Source organism: Idiotropiscis lumnitzeri, unplaced genomic scaffold (assembly GCF_059441095.1).
Source record: "Idiotropiscis lumnitzeri isolate Australia: NSW breed Sydney's pygmy pipehorse unplaced genomic scaffold, RoL_Ilum_1.0 HiC_scaffold_40, whole genome shotgun sequence".
Taxonomy (NCBI): Eukaryota; Metazoa; Chordata; class Actinopteri; order Syngnathiformes; family Syngnathidae; genus Idiotropiscis; species Idiotropiscis lumnitzeri.
The window spans coordinates 269,521-284,544 of NW_028283578.1; positions in this window are offsets into that span (position 1 = coordinate 269,521).

Genomic DNA, 15,024 nt, shown 5'->3' on the forward strand with positions numbered 1-15,024 from the left:
GCTTGTTCTTTTACTGCTCTGATTTTTCATTTTTTTGACAGGTAAGTCACACCCTCATGGAACATCAGCTGATAAAGACGGGTCTCAAGACACCATCATGCGACACTCTGAAGAAGGCGAAAGACTCGCCGAAACATGTCAGGTAAAAAATTAACCTAAAACATAATTGTCTGCTTTTAATGAATCAATCAAATATCAATAATAAGAAGACAAAATGAACTTAATACAAATAAATGAATGCTTAATAACTCCCCTGCACATGCTCCTAAAAATCCAAACCTTCACCTGTAAATAAAACGTCCCGACCTGAAGACATCTTAATGTTATTATTTTGTTATACACACAGTGCCGCCAAGTGGAATCAAAAATGTGTTTTTATTTTAATTTTCACGTACTGCACGGTGCCCTTTTGACGAATCCGACTGAAAATGAGTCAGAAAAGATTCAAGACAATGATCTTACTCTCTGCCGAATTTTGTGACGTTTTGGCAAAAGGCGTGGCTATTAAGGTGCTGAAAAGTCCGATTGTACTCTGTGGCAACAAAAGCTCCGGCAACATGACTCAGATGATCCTATCTTCTCGAAGTTGTACACATTTGAGGATACTTCAGCCCTGAAGACATCTACCAACTTATTTTACATCGTAGTAGTAGCGCCACCAACTGGTAAAAGCTAATACAAGTTATTTTCTTGGATGTTTTTCTCCGTGCAACTCAACAAGGTCGCCCTCATATATGCTCGGATGACTGTTTCGGCCATGAGGATGTCACAATACGAAATTCGTGATTTTTCGTGAAAAGTTGTGGGAGTGGCATTGCACTGTTCGGCAATAAAACAAAGCTGATTATGAGGTTCTAAATATGAACGACAACTCGTAAAACTTTACACACACATGAGGCCGAGCAAATTTATCAATATTTTATACGTTAGTTGTGCAGCTTTTTTGAAATGGCTCGCCATGGCCCTCGAGAAATGTTAAAAAAAAGCAGCTCTGGTTGAGTGTTTCACCTCGCTTTTTGTAAATTTTATGGAGTACAGTGAACCCTCAGTTATCGCGGTTAATGGGGACCGAGACCATCCGCGAAAACTGAAAATCCGCGAAGTAGCGGCGCACCTTCAAAAATGCTTAAAAAAAATAAACAATATATATAATAAATATATATATATATATATATATATATATATATATATATATATATATACGGGGAGAGAGAGAGTGAAATTCATGTTATAACAAAAAAAACAAATTATTATTAAAACGTATTATTTTTTTTATTCCCCAGCCATTCTTTTTGTATTTATTTAATTACTCCGACTTTTACCTGCTGGTACGCCGTCCGGTGTGCCCTGTGAAATGAAAGGTGGCATTCTTTATTTATTTATTCATTTATTCATTCATAACTGACAGCCTCGCGCTCCGCTCGTGCCCGGGCAGAAGAGGTGCTCCAATTTGGCTTAACTGTGACACACGCCCGTCCTCCTCCCCCGGAGCTTCCATTCGGTTAAACTTAGGGGCCGCTTGGCACCGCCCGTGCCCGGGGAAGGTGCTCCTCTTCGGCTTACTGTGACGCGAGCATGCCCTCCTCCTCCGGAGCTTCCATTCGGTTAAACTTAGGGGCCGCTTGGAACCGCCCGTGCCCGGGGAAGGTGCTCCTCTTCGGCTTACTGTGACGCGAGCATGCCCTCCTCCTCCGGAGCTTCCATTCGGTTAAACTTAGGGGCCGCTTGGCACCGCCCGTGCCCGGGGAAGGTGCTCCTCTACGGCTTAACTGCCACGCACGCTGGCCGGAGCTCTGGTACGGTGCGAAACGTCGCCACCGATCGTGTCCGGGGGAACGTGCTCTTCTTCGTCCACTCTCCTCTTCGCCCACGCTCTTCTTCGGCGCACGCCGGCCGTCTAACCGCTCCAGCGCCCCGTCGTGCCGCTCGGCGAAACTACAATGCCCCCGAATATTTTTTAGACCCGCGAAGCACTGAACCCGCGAAAGGTGAACCGCGAAGTAGCGAGGGTTCACTGTATGTATAAGACCAAGACCTACAAAAAAGTCTCTTGGAGCAATGAGCTAGGTTTTACAGGAAGTCGGCCATTTTGAATTTACTTAAAAGGGGGCGGGTCACCACAATGGACTTTGTGTAGAAATTATTATTGGGGCCCGAGCAGCGACCGCGGCGAGGTCCCTATTGTTTTTGTAGAAAATATTATTACTTTTATTATTATTATTATTATTATTATTAGGGCCTGAGCAGCGACCGCTGCGAAGTCCCTATTGTTTTTGTAGAAATTATTATTATTATTATTTTTCCGATTGTTCGATCGCATTTTTGACCCCCGAAACATGCACAAAAACTCACCAAACTTGGCAGTCTCATCGGGCATGGCGAAAATTTTGATATTTTAACGTCTAATATGAACAGGAAGTGAGTTATGAATTTTTGAAAGTCCGACTTTTGCCCTTTTTTGCATGTTTACAGGGGTCATTCTTTTGCACCCTGATCCTAAAGGCTTCATCTGATTGCCTTAAAATTATGTCTGTAGCATCTGAAGACCTGGCACAAACACTGGGGCTAAAATTTTTTGTTTCCGAAATACTATATGACGGGGGCGGGGCATCAAAGTTTTCACTTAAGATTTCCTTCGCCGCAATGGACAAAATGCTTAATAACTCTCCTGCACATGCTGCTAAAAATCCAAAACTTCACATGTACATAAAGAGTCTGTACCTGAAGACATCTATATGTTTATATTCAGTTATACACCTTGCGCCAATCAATATCATTTTTTACATTTTGACGTACTGCACGGTGCCCTTTTAACGAATCTGATTGAAAATTGGCTAGAAAAGACTCAAGACATTGATCTTACTCTATCCCTATTTTTGTGACTTTCCTTCGAAGGGCGTGGCTATTACGGTGCCGCAGAGTCTGATTATTCTCCGTGGCAACAAAAGTTCCTGCAAAATGATTCAGATGATCCATCTTCTCGAAATTTTTCACATTTGAGGATATTCAGGCCCTGAAGACGGCTGCCAACTTATTTTTGATCGCAGTGGTAGCGCCACCAACTGGTTAAAACAAATACAAATTATTTTCGTTGATTTTTTTCTCCGGGCAGGTTAACAAAATCTACCTTACATTTGCTCGGATGAGTGTTTAGGCCTTGAGGATGTCACAATACGAAAGTCTTTCGCCTTCTTCAGAGTGTCACATGATGGTGTCTTGTGGCCCGTCTTTATCAGCTGATGTTCCATGAGGGCGTGACTTACCTGTCACAAGAATGAAGGCAAGTCACGCCCCCCGCTGTCCGTTCACTCCGCCAAAATGCTGCTCCAGGTGGTAGAGAGGATGAAGGCTCCCTTGTCTCTGTTCATGGTTTTTATGCCTCGCTTGCAGATCTCAATGGCCTCTCTGATCCAGCGCTGTTGTTTGTTCTCTTCGGTGCGGATGACCCTGCCCTTCTCCCGGTCCATGATGTGGTTTTCCCTTTTGCAGTGGTCAGTGATTGCTGATTTGTAATGTTCATGTTGTGCTTGTTCTTTTACTGCTCTGATTTTTCATTTTTTTGACAGGTAAGTCACACCCTCATGGAACATCAGCTGATAAAGACGGGTCTCAAGACACCATCATGCGACACTCTGAAGAAGGCGAAAGACTCGCCGAAACATGTCAGGTAAAAAATTAACCTAAAACATAATTGTCTGCTTTTAATGAATCAGTCAAATATCAATAATAAGAAGACAAAATGAACCTAATACAAATAAATGAATGCTTAATAACTCCCCTGCACATGCTCCTAAAAATCCAAACCTTCACCTGTAAATAAAACGTCCCGACCTGAAGACATCTTAATGTTATTATTTTGTTATACACACAGTGCCGCCAAGTGGAATCAAAAATTTGTTTTTATTTTAATTTTCACGTACTGCACGGTGCCCTTTTGACGAATCCGACTGAAAATTAGTCAGAAAAGACTCAAGACAATGATCTTACTCTCTGCCGAATTTTGTGACGTTTTGGCAAAAGGCGTGGCTATTAAGGTGCTGAAAAGTCCGATTGTACTCTGTGGCAACAAAAGCTCCGGCAACATGACTCAGATGATCCTATCTTCTCGAAGTTGTACACATTTGAGGATACTTCAGCCCTGAAGACATCTACCAACTTATTTTACATCGTAGTAGTAGCGCCACCAACTGGTAAAAGCTAATACAAGTTATTTTCTTGGATGTTTTTCTCCGTGCAACTCAACAAGGTCGCCCTCATATATGCTCGGATGACTGTTTTGGCCATGAGGATGTCACAATACGAAATTCGTGATTTTTCGTGAAAAGTTGTGGGAGTGGCATTGCACTGTTCGGCAATAAAACAAAGCTGATTATGAGGTTCTAAATATGAACGACAACTCGTAAAACTTTACACACACATGAGGCCGAGCAAATTTATCAATATTTTATACGTTAGTTGTGCAGCTTTTTTGAAATGGCTCGCCATGGCCCTCGAGAAATGTTAAAAAAAAGCAGCTCTGGTTGAGTGTTTCACCTCGCTTTTTGTAAATTTTATGGAGTACAGTGAACCCTCAGTTATCGCGGTTAATGGGGACCGAGACCATCCGCGAAAACTGAAAATCCGCGAAGTAGCGGCGCACCTTCAAAAATGCTTAAAAAAAATATACAATATATATAATAAATATATAAATATATATATATATATATATACGGGGAGAGAGAGAGTGAAATTCATGTTATAACAAAAAAAACAAATTATTATTAAAACGTATTATTTTTTTATTCCCCAGCCATTCTTTTTGTATTTATTTAATTACTCCGACTTTTACCTGCTGGTACGCCGTCCGGTGTGCCCTGTGAAATGAAAGGTGGCATTCTTTATTTATTTATTCATTTATTCATTCATAACTGACAGCCTCGCGCTCCGCTCGTGCCCGGGCAGAAGAGGTGCTCCAATTTGGCTTAACTGTGACACACGCCCGTCCTCCTCCGTCCGGAGCTTCCATTCGGTTAAACTTAGGGGCCGCTTGGCACCGCCCGTGCCCGGGGAAGGTGCTCCTCTTCGGCTTACTGTGACGCGAGCATGCCCTCCTCCTCCGGAGCTTCCATTCGGTTAAACTTAGGGGCCGCTTGGAACCGCCCGTGCCCGGGGAAGGTGCTCCTCTTCGGCTTACTGTGACGCGAGCATGCCCTCCTCCTCCGGAGCTTCCATTCGGTTAAACTTAGGGGCCGCTTGGCACCGCCCGTGCCCGGGGAAGGTGCTCCTCTACGGCTTAACTGCCACGCACGCCGGCCGGAGCTCTGGTACGGTCCGAACCGCGCGAAACGTCGCCACCGATCGTGTCCGGGGGAACGTGCTCTTCTTCGTCCACTCTCCTCTTCGCCCACGCTCTTCTTCGGCGCACGCCGGCCGTCTAACCGCTCCAGCGCCCCGTCGTGCCGCTCGGCGAAACTACAATGCCCCCGAATATTTTTTAGACCCGCGAAGCACTGAACCCGCGAAAGGTGAACCGCGAAGTAGCGAGGGTTCACTGTATGTATAAGACCAAGACCTACAAAAAAGTCTCTTGGAGCAATGAGCTAGGTTTTACAGGAAGTCGGCCATTTTGAATTTACTTAAAAGGGGGCGGGTCACCACAATGGACTTTGTGTAGAAATTATTATTGGGGCCCGAGCAGCGACCGCGGCCAGGTCCCTATTGTTTTTGTAGAAAACATTATTACTTTTATTATTATTATTATTATTATTATTAGGGCCTGAGCAGCGACCGCTGCGAAGTCCCTATTGTTTTTGTAGAAATTATTATTATTATTATTTTTCCGATTGTTCGATCGCATTTTTGACCCCCGAAACATGCACAAAAACTCACCAAACTTGGCAGTCTCATCGGGCATGGCGAAAAATTTGATATTTTAACGTCTAATATGAACAGGAAGTGAGTTATGAATTTTTGAAAGTCCGACTTTTGCCCTTTTTTGCATGTTTACAGGGGTCATTCTTTTGCACCCTGATCCTAAAGGCTTCATCTGATTGCCTTAAAATTCTGTCTGTAGCATCTGAAGACCTGGGACAAACACTGGGGCTAAAATTTTTTGTTTCCGAAATACTATATGACGGGGGCGGGGCTTCAAAGTTTTCACTTAAGATTTCCTTCGCCGCAATGGACAAAATGCTTAATAACTCTCCTGCACATGCTGCTAAAAATCCAAAACTTCACATGTACATAAAGAGTCTGTACCTGAAGACATCTATATGTTTATATTCAGTTATACACCTTGCGCCAATCAATATCATTTTTTACATTTTGACGTACTGCATGGTGCCCTTTTAACGAATCCGATTGAAAATTGGCTAGAAAAGACTCAAGACATTGATCTTACTCTATCCCTATTTTTATGACTTTCCTTCAAAGGGCGTGGCTATTACGGTGCCGCAGAGTCTGATTATTCTCCGTGGCAACAAAAGTTCCTGCAAAATGATTCAGATGATCCATCTTCTGGAAATCTTTCACATTTGAGGATATTCAGGCCCTGAAGACGGCTGCCAACTTATTTTTGATCGCAGTGGTAGCGCCACCAACTGGTTAAAACAAATACAAATTATTTTCGTTGATGTTTTTCTCCGGGCAGGTGAACAAAATCTACCTTATATTTGCTCGGATGAGTGTTTAGGCCTTGAGCATGTCACAATACAAAAGTCTTTCGCCTTCTTCAGAGTGTCACATGATGCTGTCTTGTGACCCGTCTTTATCAGCTGATGTTCCATGAGGGCGTGACTTACCTGTCACAAGAATGAAGGCAAGTCACGCCCCCCGCTGTCCGTTCACTCCGCCAAGATGCTGCTCCAGGTGGTAGAGAGGATGAAGGCTCCCTTGTCTCTGTTCATGGTTTTTATGCCTCGCTTGCAGATCTCAATGGCCTCTCTGATCCAGCGCTGTTGTTTGTTCTCTTCTGTGCGGATGACCCTGCCCTTCTCCCGGTCCATGATGTGGTTTTCCCTTTTGCAGTGGTCAGTGATTGCTGATTTGTAATGTTCATGCTGTGCTTGTTCTTTTACTGCTCTGATTTTTTAATTTTTTTGACAGGTAAGTCACACCCTCATGGAACATCAGCTCAAGACACCATCATGCGACACTCTGAAGAAGGCAAAAGACTCGCCGAAACATGTCAGGTAAAAAATTAACCTAAAACATAATTGTCTGCTTTTAATGAATCAGTCAAATATCAATAATAAGAAGACAAAATGAACCTAATACAAATAAATGAATGCTTAATAACTCCCCTGCACATGCTCCTAAAAATCCAAACCTTCACCTGTAAATAAAACGTCCCGACCTGAAGACATCTTAATGTTATTATTTTGTTATACACACAGTGCCGCCAAGTGGAATCAAAAATTTGTTTTTATTTTAATTTTCACGTACTGCACGGTGCCCTTTTGACGAATCCGACTGAAAATGAGTCAGAAAAGATTCAAGACAATGATCTTACTCTCTGCCGAATTTTGTGACGTTTTGGCAAAAGGCGTGGCTATTAAGGTGCTGAAAAGTCCGATTGTACTCTGTGGCAACAAAAGCTCCGGCAACATGACTCAGATGATCCTATCTTCTCGAAGTTGTACACATTGGATACTTCAGCCCTGAAGACATCTACCAACTTATTTTCCATCGTAGTAGTAGCGCCACCAACTGGTAAAAGCTAATACAAGTTATTTTCTTGGATGTTTTTCTCCGTGCAACTCAACAAGGTCGCCCTCATATATGCTCGGATGACTGTTTCGGCCATGAGGATGTCACAATACGAAATTCGTCCTTTTTCATGAAAAGTTGTGGGAGTGGCATTGCACTGTTCGGCAATAAAACAAAGCTGATTATGAGGTTCTAAATATGAACGACAACTCGTAAAACTTTACACACACATCAGGCCGAGCAAATTTATCAATATTTTCTACGTTAGTTGTGCAGCTTTTTTTAAATGGCTCGCCATGGCCCTCGAGAAATGTTAAAAAAAGCAGCTCTGGTTGAGTGTTTCACCTCGCTTTTTGTAAATTTTATGGAGTACAGTGAACCCTCGGTTATCGCGGTTAACGGGGACCGAGACCACCCGCGAAAACTGAAAATCCGCGAAGTAGCGGCGCACCTTCAAAAATGCTTAAAAAAAATAAACAATATATATAATAATATATATATATATATATATATATATATATATATATATATATATATATATATATATACGGGGAGAGAGAGAGTGAAATTCATGTTATAACAAAAAAACCAAATTATTATTAAAACGTATTATTTTTTTATTCCCCAGCCATTCTTTTAGTATTTATTTAATTACTCCGACTTTTACCTGCTGGTACGCCGTCCGGTGTGCCCTGTGAAATGAAAGGTGGCATTCTTTATTTATTTATTCATTTATTCATTCATAACTGACAGCCTCGCGCTCCGCTCGTGCCCGGGCAGAAGAGGTGCTCCAATTTGGCTTAACTGTGACACACGCCCGTCCTCCTCCCCCGGAGCTTCCATTCGGTTAAACTTAGGGGCCGCTTGGCACCGCCCGTGCCCGGGGAAGGTGCTCCTCTTCGGCTTACTGTGACGCGAGCATGCCCTCCTCCTCCGGAGCTTCCATTCGGTTAAACTTAGGGGCCGCTTGGAACCGCCCGTGCCCGGGGAATGTGCTCCTCTTCGGCTTACTGTGACGCGAGCATGCCCTCCTCCTCCGGAGCTTCCATTCGGTTAAACTTAGGGGCCGCTTGGCACCGCCCGTGCCCGGGGAAGGTGCTCCTCTACGGCTTAACTGCCACGCACGCTGGCCGGAGCTCTGGTACGGTCCGAACCGCGCGAAACGTCGCCACCGATCGTGTCCGGGGGAATGTGCTCTTCTTCGTCCACTCTCCTCTTCGCCCACGCTCTTCTTCGGCGCACGCCGGCCGTCTAACCGCTCCAGCGCCCCGTCGTGCCGCTCGGCGAAACTACAATGCCCCCGAATATTTTTTAGACCCGCGAAGCACTGAACCCGCGAAAGGTGAACCGCGAAGTAGCGAGGGTTCACTGTATGTATAAGACCAAGACCTACAAAAAAGTCTCTTGGAGCAATGAGCTAGGTTTTACAGGAAGTCGGCCATTTTGAATTTACTTAAAAGGGGGCGGGTCACCACAATGGACTTTGTGTAGAAATTATTATTGGGGCCCGAGCAGCGACCGCGGCGAGGTCCCTATTGTTTTTGTAGAAAATATTATTACTTTTATTATTATTATTATTATTATTATTAGGGCCTGAGCAGCGACCGCTGCGAAGTCCCTATTGTTTTTGTCGAAATTATTATTATTATTATTTTTCCGATTGTTCGATCGCATTTTTGACCCCTGAAACATGCACAAAAACTCACCAAACTTGGCAGTCTCATCGGGCATGGCGAAAAATTTGATATTTTAACGTCTAATATGAACAGGAAGTGAGTTATGAATTTTTGAAAGTCCGACTTTTGCCCTTTTTTGCATGTTTACAGGGGTCATTCTTTTGCACCCTGATCCTAAAGGCTTCATCTGATTGCCTTAAAATTCTGTCTGTAGCATCTGAAGACCTGGCACAAACACTGGGGCTAAAATTTTTTGTTTCCGAAATACTATATGACGGGGGCGGGGCATCAAAGTTTTCACTTAAGATTTCCTTCGCCGCAATGGACAAAATGCTTAATAACTCTCCTGCACATGCTGCTAAAAATCCAAAACTTCACATGTACATAAAGAGTCTGTACCTGAAGACATCTATATGTTTATATTCAGTTATACACCTTGCGCCAATCAATATCATTTTTTACATTTTGACGTACTGCACGGTGCCCTTTTAACGAATCTGATTGAAAATTGGCTCGAAAAGACTCAAGACATTGATCTTACTCTATCCCTATTTTTGTGACTTTCCTTCGAAGGGCGTGGCTATTACGGTGCCGCAGAGTCTGATTATTCTCCGTGGCAACAAAAGTTCCTGCAAAATGATTCAGATGATCCATCTTCTCGAAATTTTTCACATTTGAGGATATTCAGGCCCTGAAGACGGCTGCCAACTTATTTTTGATCGCAGTGGTAGCGCCACCAACTGGTTAAAACAAATACAAATCATTTTCATTGATTTTTTTCTCCGGGCAGGTTAACAAAATCTACCTTACATTTGCTCGGATGAGTGTTTAGGCCTTGAGGATGTCACAATACGAAAGTCTTTCGCCTTCTTCAGAGTGTCACATGATGGTGTCTTGTGGCCCGTCTTTATCAGCTGATGTTCCATGAGGGCGTGACTTGCCTGTCACAAGAATGAAGGCAAGTCACGCCCCCCGCTGTCCGTTCACTCCGCCAAAATGCTGCTCCAGGTGGTAGAGAGGATGAAGGCTCCCTTGTCTCTGTTCATGGTTTTTATGCCTCGCTTGCAGATCTCAATGGCCTCTCTGATCCAGCGCTGTTGTTTGTTCTCTTCGGTGCGGATGACCCTGCCCTTCTCCCGGTCCATGATGTGGTTTTCCCTTTTGCAGTGGTCAGTGATTGCTGATTTGTAATGTTCATGTTGTGCTTGTTCTTTTACTGCTCTGATTTTTCATTTTTTTGACAGGTAAGTCACACCCTCATGGAACATCAGCTCAAGACACCATCATGCGACACTCTGAAGAAGGCGAAAGACTCGCCGAAACATGTCAGGTAAAAAATTATCCTAAAACATAATTGTCTGCTTTTAATGAATCAGTCAAATATCAATAATAAGAAGACAAAATGAACCTAATACAAATAAATGAATGCTTAATAACTCCCCTGCACATGCTCCTAAAAATCCAAACCTTCACCTGTAAATAAAACGTCCCGACCTGAAGACATCTTAATGTTATTATTTTGTTATACACACAGTGCCGCCAAGTGGAATCAAAAATTTGTTTTTATTTTAATTTTCACGTACTGCACGGTGCCCTTTTGACGAATCCGACTGAAAATTAGTCAGAAAAGACTCAAGACAATGATCTTACTCTCTGCCGAATTTTGTGACGTTTTGGCAAAAGGCGTGGCTATTCAGGTGCTGAAAAGTCCGATTGTACTCTGTGGCAACAAAAGCTCCGGCAACATGACTCAGATGATCCTATCTTCTCGAAGTTGTACACATTTGAGGATACTTCAGCCCTGAAGACATCTACCAACTTATTTTACATCGTAGTAGTAGCGCCACCAACTGGTAAAAGCTAATACAAGTTATTTTCTTGGATGTTTTTCTCCGTGCAACTCAACAAGGTCGCCCTCATATATGCTCGGATGACTGTTTCGGCCATGAGGATGTCACAATACGAAATTCGTGATTTTTCGTGAAAAGTTGTGGGAGTGGCATTGCACTGTTCGGCAATAAAACAAAGCTGATTATGAGGTTCTAAATATGAACGACAACTCGTAAAACTTTACACACACATCAGGCCGAGCAAATTTATCAATATTTTATACGTTAGTTGTGCAGCTTTTTTGAAATGGCTCGCCATGGCCCTCGAGAAATGTTAAAAAAAAGCAGCTCTGGTTGAGTGTTTCACCTCGCTTTTTGTAAATTTTATGGAGTACAGTGAACCCTCGGTTTTCGCGGTTAATGGGGACCGAGACCACCCGCGAAAACTGAAAATCCGCGAAGTAGCGGCGCACCTTCAAAAATGCTTAAAAAAATATACAATATATATAATAAATATAGAAATATATATATATATATATATATATATATATATATATATATATATATATATATAGATATATATATATATATATACGGGGAGAGAGAGAGTGAAATTCATGTTATAACAAAAAAACCAAATTATTATTAAAACGTATTATTTTTTTATTCCCCAGCCATTCTTTTTGTATTTATTTAATTACTCCGACTTTTACCTGCTGGTACGCCGTCCGGTGTGCCCTGTGAAATGAAAGGTGGCATTCTTTATTTATTTATTCATTTATTCATTCATAACTGACAGCCTCGCGCTCCGCTCGTGCCCGGGCAGAAGAGGTGCTCCAATTTGGCTTAACTGTGACACACGCCCGTCCTCCTCCCCCGGAGCTTCCATTCGGTTAAACTTAGGGGCCGCTTGGCACCGCCCGTGCCCGGGGAAGGTGCTCCTCTTCGGCTTACTGTGACGCGAGCATGCCCTCCTCCTGCGGAGCTTCCATTCGGTTAAACTTAGGGGCCGCTTGGAACCGCCCGTGCCCGGGGAAGGTGCTCCTCTTCGGCTTACTGTGACGCGAGCATGCCCTCCTCCTCCGGAGCTTCCATTCGGTTAAACTTAGGGGCCGCTTGGCACCGCCCGTGCCCGGGGAAGGTGCTCCTCTACGGCTTAACTGCCACGCACGCCGGCCGGAGCTCTGGTACGGTCCGAACCGCGCGAAACGTCGCCACCGATCGTGTCCGGGGGAACGTGCTCTTCTTCGTCCACTCTCCTCTTCGCCCACGCTCTTCTTCGGCGCACGCCGGCCGTCTAACCGCTCCAGCGCCCCGTCGTGACGCTCGGCGAAACTACAATGCCCCCGAATATTTTTTAGACCCGCGAAGCACTGAACCCGCGAAAGGTGAACCGCGAAGTAGCGAGGGTTCACTGTATGTATAAGACCAAGACCTACAAAAAAGTCTCTTGGAGCAATGAGCTAGGTTTTACAGGAAGTCGGCCATTTTGAATTTACTTAAAAGGGGGCGGGTCACCACAATGGACTTTGTGTAGAAATTATTATTGGGGCCCGAGCAGCGACCGCGGCGAGGTCCCTATTGTTTTTGTAGAAAATATTATTACTTTTATTATTATTATTATTAGGGCCTGAGCAGCGACCGCTGCGAAGTCCCTATTGTTTTTGTAGAAATTATTATTATTATTATTTTTCCGATTGTTCGATCGCATTTTTGACCCCCGAAACATGCACAAAAACTCACCAAACTTGGCAGTCTCATCGGGCATGGCGAAAAATTTGATATTTTAACGTCTAATATGAACAGGAAGTGAGTTATGAATTTTTGAAAGTCCGACTTTTGCCCTTTTTTGCATGTTTACAGGGGTCATTCTTTTGCACCCTGATCCTAAAGGCTTCATCTGATTGCCTTAAAATTCTGTCTGTAGCATCTGAAGACCTGGGACAAACACTGGGGCTAAAATTTTTTGTTTCCGAAATACTATATGACGGGGGCGGGGCTTCAAAGTTTTCACTTAAGATTTCCTTCGCCGCAATGGACAAAATGCTTAATAACTCTCCTGCACATGCTGCTAAAAATCCAAAACTTCACATGTACATAAAAAGTCTGTACCTGAAGACATCTATATGTTTATATTCAGTTATACACCTTGCGCCAATCAATATCATTTTTTACATTTTGACTTACTGCACGGTGCCCTTTTAACGAATCTGATTGAAAATTGGCTAGAAAAGACTCAAGACATTGATCTTACTCTATCCCTATTTTTGTGACTTTCCTTCGAAGGGCGTGGCTATTACAGTGCCGCAGAGTCTGATTATTCTCCGTGGCAACAAAAGTTCCTGCAAAATGATTCAGATGATCCATCTTCTCGAAATTTTTCACATTTGAGGATATTCAGGCCCTGAAGACGGCTGCCAACTTATTTTTGATCGCAGTGGTAGCGCCACCAACTGGTTAAAACAAATACAAATTATTTTCGTTGATGTTTTTCTCCGGGCAGGTGAACAAAATCTACCTTATATTTGCTCGGATGAGTGTTTAGGCCTTGAGCATGTCACAATACGAAAGTCTTTCGCCTTCTTCAGAGTGTCACATGATGCTGTCTTGTGACACGTCTTTATCAGCTGATGTTCCATGAGGGCGTGACTTACCTGTCACAAGAATGAAGGCAAGTCACGCCCCCGCTGTCCGTTCACTCCGCCAAGATGCTGGTCCAGGTGGTAGAGAGGATGAAGGCTCCCTTGTCTCTGTTCATGGTTTTTATGCCTCGCTTGCAGATCTCAATGGCCTCTCTGATCCAGCGCTGTTGTTTGTTCTCTTCTGTGCGGATGACCCTGCCCTTCTCCCGGTCCATGATGTAGTTTTCCCTTTTGCAGTGGTCAGTGATTGCTGATTTGTAATGTTCATGTTGTGCTTGTTCTTTTACTGCTCTGATTTTTTTCATTTTTTTGACAGGTAAGTCACACCCTCATGGAACATCAGCTCAAGACACCATCATGCGACACTCTGAAGAAGGCGAAAGACTCGCCGAAAGATGTCAGGTAAAAAATTTACCTAAAACATAATTGTCTGCTTTTAATGAATCAGTCAAATATCAATAATAAGAAGACAAAATGAACCTAATACAAATAAATGAATGCTTAATAACTCCCCTGCACATGCTCCTAAAAATCCAAACCTTCACCTGTAAATAAAACGTCCCGACCTGAAGACATCGTAATGTTATTATTTTGTTATACACACAGTGCCGCCAAGTGGAATCAAAAATTAGTTTTTATTTTAATTTTCACGTACTGCACGGTGCCCTTTTGACGAATCCGACTGAAAATTAGTCAGAAAAGACTCAAGACAATGATCTTACTCTCTGCCGAATTTTGTGACGTTTTGGCAAAAGGCGTGGCTATTAAGGTGCTGAAAAGTCCGATTGTACTCTGTGGCAACAAAAGCTCCGGCAACATGACTCAGATGATCCTATCTTCTCGAAGTTGTACACATTTGAGGATACTTCAGCCCTGAAGACATCTACCAACTTATTTTACATCGTAGTAGTAGCGCCACCAACTGGTAAAAGCTAATACAAGTTATTTTCTTGGATGTTTTTCTCCGTGCAACTCAACAAGGTCGCCCTCATATATGCTCGGATGACTGTTTCGGCCATGAGGATGTCACAATACGAAATTCGTCCTTTTTCGTGAAAAGTTGTGGGAGTGGCATTGCACTGTTCGGCAATAAAACAAAGCTGATTATGAGGTTCTAAATATGAACGACAACTCGTAAAACTTTACACACACATCAGGCCGAGCAAATTTATCAATATTTTATACGTTAGT